The sequence below is a fragment of the Adiantum capillus-veneris genome, chromosome 9 (genome assembly GCF_014529385.1).
Source record: "Adiantum capillus-veneris isolate H3 chromosome 9, ASM1452938v2, whole genome shotgun sequence".
Taxonomy (NCBI): Eukaryota; Viridiplantae; Streptophyta; class Polypodiopsida; order Polypodiales; family Pteridaceae; genus Adiantum; species Adiantum capillus-veneris.
In genome coordinates, this window is record NC_140939.1 from 149,547,033 (window position 1) to 149,563,545 (window position 16,513).

A 16,513-nucleotide genomic window follows, 5' to 3' on the forward strand; every position below is an offset into this window, starting at 1 on the left:
GAGAACATGCACAAACAAAAAACGCACACATTGAGAGAGGAAAAGAGAGAGAAAACATGCATACGATCCAAAAAAACGCACACACATTGAGAGAGAAAGAGAGAGAAACTAATTTAACGTCGTAGGAAACTAATTAAAATTAAAAGACCTAAAGATCTAGCCGACGAGGAGTTGAACTCAAGACCTATCATTCAAGAGGGAAATGGCATCATCAATCTATCATACTTGGCATGGGTGATAGAAAGGTTATACCATTTATCTCTTTTTATTGGCACACACATCCACACACGCGCACACACACAAGAAGAAGAGAGTTATAACGTCGTAGGAAACTATCCTAAAAGACGTTAAAGATTAGGTTAGATGTAGACTTACGTTAAATTAGATTTAGGTTTATTTAAGTTAAATTAGATTAGATTTAGGTTTATTTTTAATTAGATTTACGTTTATTTACGCTAGATTTAGATTTACGTTATATTAGATTAGATTTAGGTCTCCATAGACTGCGATGCCTGCATGAAGCGGGTGAAGAAAGCCCTCAATGGAATATAGGGTATTGCTGCCTTCACTCATGGTGGGCTCCGTCGATCCAAAAGTACTGGTGAAATGTCTTCAGAAGATAGGGAAGAAGGTGGATCTTCAGGGCAGCAAGAGTCACTACATCCCCGACACAATGACCATCTAGACTAGTCATTCAACAGCAACTTCAAAGTTAGTAACAAGAGCAAGAACGGTCTAAAGGGACAATTGGCTAGAAACTCTCCATCATGGTAATCTAATCACCATGTACAATTCCTTTACAAAGTTTTATTTGGAAGCTTGTTGATCCAATCCTCTAGGTAGAGTTTGATCTCCTCTCTCTCTCTCTCTCTCTCTCTCTCTCTCTCTCTCTCTCTCTCTCTACTTCTCTCTCTGACTCAACCCATGCATCAGATGGATGTTTTGGGTTGAGCAGCTAGATCTCTATACACTTTCTCAACCATGTACATGATTTGCAATTCAACTTGAGAAAGACGTAGAGAAATATATAACTTAGAGAAACAATCTTTTGCAACTTACCTAAACTATAAAGAAGGCGGCTTGCCATACACACCATGTGCAGGTGCTCTTGTGGCTCATTGGGGGCACATATTTGACTCTTCCAAGCATTGAAGGACTTCTCAAAATGGCGTGTGCAATAGGCTTGCAAGGTGGATGCTAAAGTAACTTCTGATTTCTTTGTAGCCTATCTATGTGATTTTTCCACCTTAGGAGAGGAGCCGCTCTAGCTTTGCAACGAGTTCGAAAGTAAACTCTTAAAGTTGCCACCAATTGTATGTCGTTAGAGCGATATAAAGGAATTCTTGTCTGCTAGGAAGATTTTGGTTTCTTTAAATCCTTTCTCACCTTTAGATAAAATATCTAGCAATCAACACTTTGTGCATTTTCGAATATTTCATAATGCACACAATGTAACAAATTGCAAAAACTTAGTCCTCATTGGATATACATGCTCGTGTAATCTTTGCAAGCTTTGGTAGGATGAACATGTTCCCTTTTTCATTCCACCGTGTAAGAAATTGCTTTGCAAAAGAATTTTTCACAATTATTAGCGTTGGCGATTTGTGTGAGCTCATAACCCGGCTTTACAAAGAGAAATTTGGTATCCTTGAGTGCATCTTCAATTTTTGGAGCATTCATATAGGGCCAATAGATAGTCAAGTGAACCTTTCTTTTGCAATGAACTAACATTTGCATTGTATGTGGCGTCAAACTCCAACTTAGTTATTGATAGTGTGCACTAACATTATAAACCTAGCTTCTTCATTCTCTTCAAATTTGATGCATGTGCACTCAACTTTAGGCACGAGTTCTTTAGCCACTTTTTCCTTCTTGGTCCACTCATTCCCGGCGTGGAGATAGAGGTTGAGGCATCCCAAAATATGAACATCTAATGGGCCATGTGGCTCAATTTGAGTATGGCATCTAACTACACATCCAACTCATGAGAGATTTCTAAGTCCCAACCATCCACAAATTGATGATCAAAAGGTATGGGCTCCTGTCCACAAAGGCTCTCTGTAATGATTAAATTATGCCATAGTTGTTTGATACAATTTGTCACGGATAGATGGAACCAAACTCTGAATGTGGTTGGTATTTGTGTAGATTGTAGGATTCTATAAGAGCCGACACAAGGGGAGACGGGGAAGGGGTTTCTAGAATGCCACAGTGTGACCACCCACCCACATGGAGAAAATATGGCTATCTATTATGCGACCAAAGGTATCACTTAAATTCTCTAGATTGGTGTGTAAAGGCTCATTAGAACTACCTTCTCTAGTACCGATGGAAGGAACATTGGTACGTGCAAAGTAGGCTAAAGCTATAAGTGGTGCCAAGCCGTGCTATGGGTGCATATATGTGCTCGGCAAAGGGCTTAAGTAGGTATGGAGGACATGGGAAGGACAAGGCCAAATGAAATGTATGGTATATGCAGTTTTTTAGGCCAAGAGTGCTTCAAAAAAGGCTTGTTGGGATGGCAAGTCAAAGTACTTGATGTGTGGAAAATGTGCCCTAGAATGTTGTGTTCAAGATTCTCTAGAAGATGGTCTAGATGGATCCTCAAACAGATCCACGGTGTAGAAGTTATGGCAGTGCAAATTTGGGAGGCTTTGCTGATCCCCAATGGACATGGCAGGTATGAAAAGGTGGTCGGAGCTAGTGCCAGTGGCTAGGGCTGTAGAGCTTGAGTTATGGAGCATGCTGATTTTCTTGGATCATTGTTTCGAGCTCTAGAAAGAAATTTATAGTATGTGGAAGATTTGTCGGAGATCAATTATGTGCCCACCTTACTACTTTGGGAGTTGTGCCATCTGGTGCTTTTTTGGGTTCAGTTACGCTCTACACGGTGATATGCATCTACTAAAATTAGCAAGAACTGATCAGGCATCAATCAAACTTTTGAAGGGGAAGATATCCAGTTTGAAGTTCGGGTACAATTGCATGTCAAAGGTTTTCTGGTTTTTCATAGCCTTGATTGGCGGGCTTCAGAGTCTCGAGTGGTGGAAAAAACCGGGTAGATTGGGAACAACAATGAGAACTTTCACTAAGATGTCGCGGCTTGATCATCAACTGTGGAAGCAAAAAAATGGTGGCTCTAAAAAAATGTGGATTTTTGAAGAAATTTTTGGAGGTTTTGAATCACCCCAAGGGCAAAGCAGTGCACGGGTGCCACGTGTTGTTGGTTTAAAACCACATGCACGCGCGGGGGCTCAAGAGCTGGGGTATATAGCGTGTGTCGTGACCTATCATAGGCATCACAAGAAAGGCGTGGCCCTTGGAGCTTATAGCTGATGTCTATGGCATCTGGCATTGAGGCGTTGCGTGTGGTGCACATCGCAGCCCGTTTGGCGGGTGCTGGTGGAGTTTGGACGGTGGTGATGAATACCAATGGTGGGCAGTGCTATCTGGAAGAGACCAGCCTGGCGGGGAAGAAGCAAGATGGAAGGTGAGGCCTAAAGCAAAAGGCAATGCTTTCCTGTACAACTCACCCTCAGTGATGACGTTGGTACAGCTGAAGATGGTCGGCCTATGGAAGTACAAGAAGCCCATGCATGGCAGTTTGTATGCAAATGACAGGGACATTGAGTGAGTGTTTGATGCAGCCAGGAGACAGGTACACAGGGATGGACCACTCTCTAGTAGAAACTGTAATTATTTCTTGCTATCACAGGTGACAGGAGCAAGTGTTTATATCATAAGGTTGTGAATAGGACGAGGGATGCTGGGTAGAGGTGCTATTAGGTTTATGATATGGGATTTTGATCGAGATGTCTACAGGACACTCTACTTGACAGGGTTTTTTATGTGCTTGAAGGCACATATCTCATAACTCACCAATCGGACGCTATGGCGGATTTATCACTCGGGATTATTGATGATCAAAGTGGTCAAGTAGTCTTTCTTCTCGACAAGATCCATACCTAAGTCCTTCTATGAAGTGGATTCCGTTTGTTTGTGGCTTGTGGAATAATGGATATGCTGCCCTTTAGGGCAAGCTGGCGTAAAGTGAAATATAACGGACATGCGAGAAGGGTGGTGGGAAACAAGACCAAGCTGGGTTTTTTTTCAATAGTGAAGATTGAAGCTGGAAATTAGAAGGGAAAATAAAAACGCTACTGTAAACGGGGTGGAGGCGCTACTAGTGTACTCCAATGCATGAGCAGGAGAGGACAAGTGGCCGGCAGAGCAGGAGGGCGCTACAGTATGCATGAGGAAAGGGCGCCATCTGGTGGCAAAGGCGGAGGTCATGGCAGGGTGCGTGAGCAGGAGCAGCTAGTAGCGAGAATGGGGGGCTGCATGAAAACTTGCAATGCAAGGGTGCCACCTGGGAAGGCGAGTTGTGGTAAAGAACCGGGAGGTTGGAAACCAGTTTAGGGGAAGGGAGTTGAAGCTCGGGCAGGTGGCGAGGGAGAGAAAGCTGAGAGAGAGAGAGAGAGAGAGAGAGAGAGAGAGAGAGAGCCGCCAAAGAGGGCAGCAGGCTCGAGGATTATGGGAGAGGCTGAGAGCAGCCAGCGCTATCTGCGAATGGCCATTGCCGGGAGTTTTGGGGCCATGAGCAAGCAGTTGGAGCCGCTGCAGTAGAGGGCTCAGGTGCGGCAGTTAGAGAGGCGCTGCAGGTGGTGGCGGGCTTCGAGAGGAGGGAAAGTTGCGCCACCTGAGGGTGGGGTCGTCGGAGAAGGGGCAGGAGGGCCTAGGCCTTGAACAAAATAGGAGGGCATTGCTTGCAAGGTGATGGTGCTACATGAACCAGAAGGAGGAGGAGGTCCATGAGCTGGTGAGTCTGAATGTAGAAGGGGAGAGGGCCACCATTTTGGTGGGCGTCAGTTGGCCGATAACTCCAGCAGGGGGAGGATTCACCAAGAGCTGGTGGCAGGCTGGTGGCGTGAGGGCCATTAAGGGCTGGCTACAGAGCATAAGGAGGGCCCCTGGGTGCTGACGATGACTGCCATGAGGAGCGGGACCATTTTGGAGGGCCTAATGAGGCATGCCGAGACCTACACCTAAATCCGCGCCAGAGAGCTAGGTTTGAAGAAGGCCGCCAGTGATGAGGGGCTTGTTGGCTGTGCACTTAATCTGTGCAAGGGAGAGTGTTGGTGAATAAAGGGCCATCATGGCAGGGAGCCGCATGGAAGCAAGGTCGCGAGCGGCCAAAAAGAGATTGCCATCCGTGTTGGAGGCCGTGAGTTGCCGGCTACAGAAAGGGAGGTGGTCGAAAGCCACAAGACCATAAGCCGCATGCAGAGAGGGTGGCCAATAGTCGAAAAAACGAGGTTTAAGGAGAGCCGCCATGGCTGCAAGCGAACAGCGGGGATTGCCGTGGCCGTTGATGCCATCTTTGTACCCGTATATGTGTTTTGATGCATGTTGTTTATGGTGATTGCTCGACTCAAATCATTTTATTCCTTCGTCTTGTCTTGTGCGAGGCCGTGGTAGCATTGGCTCCGGTCCACACAGGTGTGTGTGTGTGTAGAGAGAGAGAGGAAGAGAGTGATTGTGGTTATAGATTGAGTGTGGGTTTGTGTGTGGTCAAGGTGTGTGAGGCCTATCGATGTGAGTGTGTTTACAGGATTTGGTAAGTGTATGCATCAATGTGTGGGATACAGGTGACGGTTTGTTGATGGGTCTATTGTGTTGAAGTGCTCATGTGTGAGTGTGTGCACTCAGTGGTGCTCATAGGCGAGTCGGTGCATTGGAGATTGGCAGATAATGTGCGTGTGTATGTGATTATGTGTGGTTAGGGGTGCGGGTTAATCCCTGGGCTATAGAGAGGCAAGTTTGGAGTGTGTTTGGTTTGTTCTCCCTTTCCATCAGTGGTGCCCACTGAGGAGCTACTGATCGCTTCTTGGTGAAGTCAAAGACGGTGTTTCGGTGATACTAGTTTCAAAGAGCAAGTGCTGCTAAGAAAGATGTGGTAGGGTTTTCCAACTTTTACAGGTTACTAGTTTCAAAGAGCAAGTGCTGCTAAGAAAGATGTGGTCGGGTTTTTCGACCTTTACAGGTGTTGAAGATGCAGAAGTGTGGTTGCATGACTATGGTCTATTTTTGCTGGAGAGCGGCTTGTCGAAAGAAGAGGGAGTGGCTTAGGCGTTCTCACTCCTGGTTCGTGGAAAGGCCAAAACATGGTACGATGGCTTGCAGGCTGAAGAAAAGCTAGATTAGAACATCCTAGAAACGGCATTCCAAAGCAAAGCTTGGCTGGTCACTTTTAAGCGTTTGTGTGGGATTTCGAAGCGCTATGGAGCAAACTCATAAAGGTAACTGCTACAGAGAATACTGACTTTTTGAAATTAAACAAATTCATGGAGTGCTTGCATGTGGATGTTTGTGATAAAGTTGAAGTCGATGGACCGGTGTCATATGCGGAGGCAGTGGCTTTGCAGCAGCTCTTGAAGAAAAGTCAAGTGAGGCAAGGGTGGTCCAATCCGATAGTGTCAGAGCCAGTTGAAGCGAAGGAGATAAAAGCACAACCGATGCTAGAGAGTCTGCATATGCAAGAAGAGTCAAAGATATTATGGTTGCAGAGAGAGAGAGGGTTATTCCTTTGCCTCGAATGCCAAACAAGAAAGATCGGGTGGTTGAAGAGGTGCCAAGCCAAGGAAATATGTTGCCAGATTCAGCTATGGATGGTCAAATCCTTGGGGCGTGTGCTCATGGCCGACAAGTGAGATTTGTTGATAAGGTTGAAGCAGTAGTGATGGACGAGATTCCATATTCTGAGACAGGGGAAGAGCATGAGTCAAGTGGCGGCAGCTCTTTCGCTAGAGATAGCACATGGGAGACGGACTCCACTTCCTCAAGGTATGATATTTACAATGTTATGCATGTAGATGAGGTGGTCATAGAGCAGCATGAGACAGGTATAGGGATGCCTTGTGTGGACGAGGGGGTTGGAAAACCCTCTCTTTTGCTTCGGGATGATAGGGTGTCGAAGGTTGGTGCCATGTTGTTGATAGATATGCTCTTGAAGCTTGCTTTATAAGCAGTTTTGCACCGTTTGCAAAGCTCTTTGGATGGAGATTATGTTATGGAGAGCATTCTAGCAAAGGGAGGAATGATTTCAGTTGATGCAATTTCTTCAAATGTGGATGTATACCGCTCATTTTTTATATCAAGCATGCATATGGATACAGGTTATTGAAGAACCATGCTATGGGAGGCTACGAGAGTGGCTTGTTTACAGGTTTGTGGGTGTCGAGGATTTATTGCTCACACATGTTTTACAGATAGGTGGCTGTTCTCAACGCCATCAATTTGATCTTGGTGGAGCTGACGTCACGCATGGGGCATCTCATGCCTTTCCGTTTGATCTGGGGGGTTCTACAGCTGATAAAATCTCTCTCTCTATCTATCTACTTCTTATGTAGATACTAAGTATCAGTTTTCTAATATGCAATCATATCTTATTTTAATAATGCTATGGTTGAGCTTCGATTGAGCATGAATGCTCAACAAGGGGTTGGGCAATGATAGTACAACTGAAGATGGTCGGCCTATGGAAGTGCAAGAAGCCCATGCATGGTAGTTTGCAGGCAAATGACAGGGACATTCAGCGAGTGTTTGATGCAGCTAGGAGAAAGGTACACAGAGATGGAGCACTCTCTAGTAGAAACTGCAATTGTTTCTTCCTATCAACAGGTGACAGGAGCAAGTGTTCATATCATAAGGTTGTGAACGGGACGAGGGATGCTGGGTACAGGTGCTATTAGGTTTATATATGGGATTTTGATCTAGATGTCTATAGGACACTCTACTTGATAGGGTTTTTTCTGTGCTTGAAGGCACATATCTCATAGCTCACTAATCGGACGTTATGGCAGATTTATCACTCGGGATTATTGATGATTGAAGTGGTCAAGTAGTCTTTTTTCTCGACAAGATCAATACCTGGGAAGTCCTTCTACAAAGTGGATTCCATTTGTTTGTGGCTTGTGGAATAGCGGATATGCTGCCCTTTAGGGTAACAAGACCAAGCTGGGTTTTTTTTCAATAGTGAAGATTGAAGCTGGAAATTAGAAGGAAAAAAAAAACGCTACTGTAAACGGGGTGGTGACGCTACTGTACTCCAATGCATGAGTAGGATAGGATAACTGGACGGCAAAGCAGGAGGGCGCTATAGTATGCATGAGGAAAGGGTGCCATCTGGTGGCAAAGGCGGAGGTCATTGCAGGGTGTGTGAGCAGGAGCAGCTAGTAACGAGCATGGGGGGCTGCATGAAAACTTGCAATACAAGCTGGGTGCCACCTGGGAAGGCGAGTGTGGTAAAGATTAACCGGGAGTTTGGAAGCCAGTTTAGGGGAAGGGAGTTGAAGCTCGGGCAGGTGGCGAGGGAGAGCAAGCTGAGAGAGAGAGAGAGAGAGAGAGAGAGAGAGAGAGAGAGAGAGAGCCACCAACAAGGGAGCAGACTCGAGGATTATGGAAGAGGCTGAGAGCAGCGAGTGCTATATGGGAATGGCTATTGCCGGGAGTTTTGGGGCCATGAGCAAGCAGTTGGAGGCGCCGCAGTAGAGGGCTCAGGTGCGGCAGTTAGAGAGGCGCTCCAGGTGGTGGCGGCTTCAAGAGGAGGGAAAGTTGCGCCACCTGAGGGTGGAGTCGTCGGAGAAGGGGCAGGAGGGCCTAGGCCTTGAACAGAATAGAAGGGCATTGCTTGCAAGGTGATGGTGCTAGAGGAACCAGAAGGAGGAGGAGGTCGATGAGCTGGGGAGTCTGAATGTAGAAGGGGAGAGGGCCACCATTTTGGAGGGCGTCAGTTGGCCGAGAACTGCAGTAGGGGGAGGATTCACCGAGAGATCATGGTGGCAGGCTGGTGGCGTGAGGGCCATTAAGGGCTAGCTACAGAGCATAAGGAGGGTCTCTGGGTGCTGCGTCAGCACTGCCATGAGGAACGGGACCATTTTGGAGGGCCTAATGAGGCATGCCGAGACCTACACCTAAATCCGCGCCAGAGAGCCAGGTTTGAAGAAGGCCGCCAGTGATGAGGGGCTTGTTGGCTGTGCACTCAATTTGTGTAATGGAGAGTGTTGGTGAATAAAGGGCCATCATGGCAGGGAGCCGCATGCAAGCAAGGTCGCAACTGGCGAAAAGAGAGTGCCCTCCGTGTTGGAGGCCGTGAGTTGCCGTCTACAGAAAGGGAGGGTCGTCGAAAGCCACAAGACCATAAGCCGCATGTAGAGGGGTGGCTGATAGTTGAAAAACGAGGTTAAAGGAGAGCCGCCCATGGCTACAAGTGAACATCAGGGATTGTCGTGGCCGTTGATGCCATCATTGTATGCGCATGTGTTTTGATGCATGTTTTTCTATGGTTTATGGTGATTGCTCGACTCAAATCATTTTATTCCTTCATCTTGTCTTGTGCGAGGCCGTGGTAGCATTGGCTCGGGTCCACACAGGTGTGTGTGTGTGTGTGTGTGCGAAGAGAGAGGAAGAGTGATTGTGGTTGAAGATTGGGTATGGGTTTGTGTGCGATCGAGGTGTGTGAGGCCTCCCAATGTGAGTGTGTTTACAGGATTTAGTGAGTGTATGCATCAATGTGGGGATACGGGTGACGGTTTGTTGATGGGTCTATTGTGCTGAAGTGCTCATGTGTGAGTGTGTGCAACCAGTGGTGCTCGTAGGCGAGTCGGTGCATTAGAGATTGGCAGATAGTCTTCGTGTGTATGTGATTCTGTGTGGTTAGGGGTACGGGTTAGCCCTCGAGCTTGAGAGTGGCAATGTGAGAGAAGAGTGAGAGAAATCGATTGTAGGGCCCCCAAGCAAGCAAAAATAGCTAAGTTCAAAGCCCCAAGGGCCAAATCAAATCAAAGTTACCAAAAAAGGGTGGGACTCCTCTATAAACCCCTTTTTTGCTCATTTTAATGGGCTGTCCGCCCTTGTTTTTGAACAGTGAAGTGCAAAGAGCCAAGAGGATGCTTGTATGTGCTCTTGCTAAGTAATTGGAAGCCCTTTCCCCCAATTTTTGGTGTTGTTTCCCCCTTACCTCCTATTTTTTCTCTTGCTCTTTGCGTGTATATCGATGTCAACAAAAGTGTGTGCCCGCGGCCCGCTTTGTGGTGCAAAGAGAATGAAAATCGAGTTGTGGTGTGTCTTGGGTGTGTTGAAATGAGCATTAATAGTATGTGTGAGTTGAATGGCGATCTTGCTAGTGTGTGAGTTCAGAGATGTGTAGCCGGTGGTCTGTCAGAGCGTGTTGAGTCTTTTGAAGGTGTTTTTGAGAGGATAGGGGTGCTGTGAGTGCCCTGAGCTATAGTGAGGCAATTGTGTGTGTTTCGGGTGTGTTCCCCATTCCCCCTCCATCTTTTGGTGCCCCCACTGAGGAGCACACCGATTGCTCCTAGTTAGACAAGAAGACAGTTTTTTGCATTGGTGGACATGGAGTCTCAAAGTTATGGGCCAATTTTCACATATGAAGATAGTTCAGACAAGTGGATTTCATATTTTGAGTTGTACATGTTGTCATTGCGTATGCCGAATGAGGAAAACAAGATGCAGACATTCCCGTTTGTGATGCGCGATAAAGAGAGAGTGTGGTATGAAGCTTTGGAAGGTGAGCCGAGGCATGCTTAGCCAGCTCTACAGGCGCGTTTCCTACATGGATTTTGTAAAGAGGCGTCCCCACTCGAGATGGATGCTAAACTAAAGGTGCTCCAACAAGATGTAAGTGAAGAATTCAGTTTGTTTTTGGATTGTTTTGAAGCATGCTGGATAGAGTAGCAACAGCCCTTGCCTAACATGCAACTGAGTGTAGCTTTGAGTAGACAGGTATTGAGTGTTTTCTCCAAGAGCTTGGAAACCTCTTGTAGCCTCCATGCACTAGTCGAGTCAACTTCATCACACGGTATGCCATTTATGTTTGTGGTTCTCACTATCACTACAATAAGATAGCGAGGCTTGAAAACAAGGGAGCCCCACAGTTTGGTGCTATTGCCGGGGATGAGGTGACCAAACTAGGGAAGAACCTCAGTGCTCAGTAGCATTGTCCAAAACCTCCTCTAGGTTTGCCTAGAGAACAAAAACAAACTTTTAGAAACCGCACGATTGAGGTATGTTTACCTCAACTGTGTATAGATGTCTTGGGAGTAGTTGTACTCGTCGTTGAGGACCTTTAGGCTTAGATTCTCTGTTTTGAGTGGTTAATAGCTTGGATTATGTCAGAGTTTGAGGGTTGATGCTCAATGAGTGGGCTACGGGGGATACCAACGTAGTATAGCCCAATGACCAACAATATTTTTCAATCCGAAGTGATGAGCCACTTGCTAGGGCATGGAAACACTCACAAGAGTAGTGAGCTCATCATGGCAACACAAATGGTGACTCTACAAGGTGAGCTTCTCAACCTATGGAGGAGCTAAGCCACAATGATTGGCAATCTCCACCTCCACTTCTCTTCACCTAAAATCAACCCAATCACACTCACTAACAATTGCAACGACGCACATATACCTAATCCCGTCATGAAATGCACTAATCACAAACGCACACGGATAGATCTGTTGAGCATCTGCACTCTAATCAAACTTACATGCACACACAAAGAATAGAGGACAATAACACAAGATTAGAGAAGTAATAACCACTAATTAGTTAAGATCAAGCTAATCAAGCATCATTAACAAGAGAGAGTATGAGAGGCATAGTGAAAGAGAATTAAGACTTGATTACTATTAATCAAGTCACATGAACAAAGAGAAGCTCAAGGACTCCATAGCCACACACATCATGAGCTTAAGGACTTCATAGCCACACACCTCCATGAGCTCTTAGTAAGAGTGGTCTGAACAAATGAGGTTGAGAACCCTAATTCCATTTACCCACGGCCTTATATACCTAGCGTAAAAATATGTAATGTCCGAGCACCCAAGGATTTAGGGCTCCACTACTTACTGTATCTACAACCTAGGGACATTAACTAACCTGTTCTTTAAAGCTTGAAACATTGATTGAGACCGTAACACATTATAATTATTAAAATGGCTTGAAATAAATTGGAAAATTACAATACATGATCATTTTGGAAAAATGTGAAAATGTGTAACTCCAATCTTCACTGCTTCTTCGTATTATATATCTTTGATGCGCATTCATAAGAATTGGGCCTTTAGTAGCTCTTGTGAATTGACATTCGCTCAATTAACATTTGTCCCTCTCAATTTTATTGCATGTCCTCGGGCACTATTAAGAAGTGTCCGTGGAGGCCTTGGAAGGTTGTTGACTAGTTGTCAATGGGCTGTTTGTCTTCATTCATCAATGAATCTATTGATGAGGTCCATTTTGCTATGAATGTCTTAAGTTTGTCTCTGGTGTGAGCTAGAGATGACATCGCATGTTCATTGTAGCAACATAATGGGAGGTTTTCTATTTATTTAATAAGAGTATGTACAAGAGAAGTAGATAAATGAGGATCTAAATTAGGGTCTAATACTTGGCTAACCAAAGGCAAAAAATCGAGTAGAAAAAAAGTGCCTTTGGGATACATGCATTATTGGAGTACTTATGAGCATGGGAAATATTAATGAGGTACTGAAGGGATTATTTGCTGATGAATTTAGAAATAAGAGGGTAGCAAATATAAGGGTAGAAATATAGAATATTGGTTTGCCTGTGTGTAGTTCACTCAAGGTGCATAGGTGAAAGCAAAAAAGAGTGTCTAATGCATATGTCCATTGATGGGACATCCTATATATTCATACACAAAAATGCATGAAAAACAATATGTTGCGCAATAAAATTTTTGAGGGGTTTTTCACAAAGAAGGTGTAGCTATAAAAGCATACAGCATGGCTTTACAAGCTGGCACCCCTTTAAGAAGGGTTTTTTCTAAGAGGATAGGTGCTCTCATCTTACTGTGCATTATGCATGAGTATTGGACTCTACGTCGCTCCACCATGATTAAGTTAATAGACTTCGACTCTCATGCTCGTCTAATCTAGCATGAGTGACATGACATAGATATGCTCAACATTTCCGGCTTGAGCGTAAGCATAATAACTACAACTTTTAGCACATAGTTTATTAGGACTTGAAGCTTTGGGACTAACACTTTACTCACTGTTCATGTCTCAACAGTCAACTCTGACTATGCAAAGAGTGTTTTTTCAACCCTCGAAACTTGACTTTTTATATTCTTGAGCTTACTACAAAAATTTATTCATGTAAAAGTAAGCTTGAACCCTCAAAGAATGGATTATTGAAGGACCAAGTTGGCATTGAAGGTTTCATTTTCCATACTCGTTTTATCTTTGAATTTGTATTCCTATTAAATTGATTGTCCTTTGATAGTGAAGACTCCATTAATTCTTGAGTTAAGCCTGTTGTAATAAAGAGCCTTTGACGCTGTTATAGGCCTTTGTTGACTTTCGAAACCTGATTTCTGACTAGCAGCATTGAAAGACTTAGGAATACAAATCTTGTCGTTACCTATGTAGCTTCTTTGATGACTTTGCCTGGCATGAGGTCTTGTTAAGCTCTTGAGATCTTTATGCAGTTCTATCATAATTATAGTCGGCCTTTGGTTTAGGATTCACTACAAGAGGTTCTTCATATTAGCGACGCTGTCAAGATACCGGCAAGGCCGGATAGACAAGGGTGGGGCCAGGGTAGGCGGTGTGGAACGAGGAGTCCAACCAGGGCAAGGGCCAAGGGCTTGCCTATAAAAAGGGTGGCTAGGTGGTGGACTCTGAGACCCTAGCTTCCCTTATCTTACACTGGTATCCGGGCTAGGCGGTGTGGAACGGGGAGTCCAACTAGGGCAAAGGACCAAGGGCATGCCTATAAAAAGGGTGTTTGGGTGGTGGTGGACTCTGAGACCCTAGCTTCCCTTGTCTTACAGACGCTAGCAATGTGAGTCTCAAATGTGAAAATCCACGGCGTCGCTATATTATTTGTTGCATAGCAATGATCATAGCGACAATCATAACGATGATCATAGCAAGATCGACATAATAAAAAAATAATTTAAGCGCCAAAAACTAAAATCCCAGATCTGAGTTTCGACGCTCTAGCAAAATAGGTATACCCGTGCCGCTCCCTCTCTCTCTCTCTCCCCCACACACACACAATATTGGTACTAGTATTGGTTCTACTACAGATACTCTCTCTCTAGCAAAATAGGTATACCCGTGCCCCTCTCTCTCTCTCTCTCTCTCTCTCTCTCTCTCTCTCTCTCTCTCTCTCTCTCTCTCTCTCTCTCTCTCTCTCTCTCTCTCTCTCTCTCTCCCCCCCCCCCCCCCTCCCCCCCCCCACACACACAGTACTGGTACTAGTATTGGTTCTACTACAGATACTGATAGTACTCGTATGAGTACGATTATTGCAATACTGCTATACTAGTACTGGCAGTACTGGTACACTATATACTAGTACTAGTACTGATAATTATTGGTACTACTAGACGATGTTGGTACTAATACTTGTACTACACTATTTTTACTGTACTGCTATTGTTAGTACTAGTTGTATTGGTACAATATATATTGGTACTGGTACTACAAGACTATATTGGTACTGATACTGACACTATACACTATTGGTATTGATACTCCTATACTGCTACTCGTAATACTAGATTTGTATTGGTACTGATATTGATACCTATTTGTACTACTACTGAACTATATTGGTATTGGTATTGGTACACACACACACATGGCTGTTTTTAGTGTGTTGCTATTTCCCTGGTATATTTTTACTAGGATTGTTGGCCTGGGGTACTTTTAGTGAATAACTCGCTTAAATTCACTATGTAACTTTTATAGGGTGGTACCTTAATGGTACCTAATCCTTAGGTACTAAATGGGTTATGGACGGGCTAACGGGATCTGTAAATGATGTCGTCTTTTGCTTAATAACGAGGTGGCTCTCTCCTGACGGGTCTGCGATACTACGCTCTTAAGTGCTCTCTCTCTCTCTCTCTCTCTCTCTCTCTCTCTCTCTCTCTCTCTCTCTCTCTCTCTCTCTCTCTCTCTCTCTCTCTCTCTCTCTCTCTCTACATGGTGGTGTTGCTACACCATCCCCCTCCTGAAGTCGGGCCAACCATACGGCTACAAAGGAAGGTGTCCACTTGCTCCAAAACCTATAAAAAGGTGAACTTTACATGCTTACTTAGCATTAATGGTGTGTGTATTTGGGAGAAGTGTCTGTACATTAGGACTCTGAGGTTTTTACGTGCAAAGGGGTAGTGGTAAATGTGAGATCTATGAAAAAGGACAAGGATAAGCAGACTATTGTGGAGTTGGATTCTCCAACTCATTCTCAAGTGACTTTTGGCATTGAAATGGACTGCTATTCGAACTATTTGATGGTTGTGAGTACTCCTCATGCATATGCCGGTAGAGGCACTTGAATAGCTTCTTCTTGCTGAACTTTATCTCAAGAGATCCTGTAAACCACAAGGGGCTTCATATGGTTTTTTCCCTTGTGAATATATGATTAGGTTGACATTTCTTATTATTTATGTTTGAAAGCAATCTAGTTGGGTGACATCTATAACATGTGGGATACCCATGCATCACCTGAGTTTTGGCACTCTAAAAAAATAGGTATTCCCTCTCTCTCTCTCTCTCTCTCTCTCTCTCTCTCTCTCTCTCTCTCTCTCTCTCTCTCTCTCTCTCTCTCTCACACACACACACACACACACACACATGACGAGAGAAAGGAGAGCTAGCTATGCTCCTTCCCTCTCCTCCCTCTCATGTTCCCTTCCCCTCTTTATCTCACTCTCTCTCTCTGTCACACACACACACACTAGTATACTGGTTATAACTCAAACAACCCCCCCTCCCCCCTTCCCCCCCCCCCCCCCCCCCCCCCCCCCCATTTTGCATAGTAGTGATACCTTTTTGCTATGCCAATAAAAACCACCTTATAAATGGGACATTACCCCTACTTAAACAAAGCGTGAAAGAATAAGTGCTATCATCATACGGGGTAGGCGGCCCCTGTCCACTCTCTATTGCCCTCCCTAGGCGATGGCACTTGCAGGCTCGCGCAGTTGAGGGCGGCGGGATGCATTCATCCTACTTGCTCTGAGAGCGTGCACACCATCCTATATAAACTGAGGTGAGGGCACACTCTGGCCCTCACTTAGCCTTGGATTAGGTTTTTTTTGCTTATTTTCGCCACTATCTGAACTTGCTAAAGAAATGGATCTTGCAGCTCAAGCAACACAGGTGTTATGTTTTACCTTACTACCAATTTCGGTTTTGGTTTGTTTTTTACTATGCATGGTTAGTAAAGAATGGAGCCGTCTATTTTATACACTATTTATTAGTCATGAGCATAAGAAGGACAAACTATTGCACCATGGCATAAATGGCTTAGGACTTGAGACCTTGATTTGCATTAAGAATAGGATGGTCTCTGTGGAATACTTGCATGGATAGAGCATAGTTTGATGCAGGTGGTTATACTTGATTCTGCACCAACCGTCGAGGGTTGCTTGTTACACTATATAATGATCCCTCTTAAAAACAAACTG

At 44.8% G+C, this 16,513-nt stretch overlaps 2 pseudogenes across 1 annotated transcript; both read left to right on the forward strand.

Annotated features, from left to right (window-relative positions):
• The first annotated feature begins 4,248 nt into the window (after positions 1 to 4,248).
• On the forward strand, positions 4,249 to 5,430 carry LOC147451362 (uncharacterized; annotated as a pseudogene).
• A 144-nt stretch (positions 5,431 to 5,574) lies between these two features.
• On the forward strand, positions 5,575 to 14,153 carry LOC147451363 (uncharacterized; annotated as a pseudogene). The gene is made up of 2 exons (XR_015189219.1): positions 5,575 to 5,956; positions 6,044 to 14,153. The product of XR_015189219.1 is annotated as an uncharacterized LOC147451363 (transcript).
• The last annotated feature ends 2,360 nt before the right edge of the window (positions 14,154 to 16,513 follow it).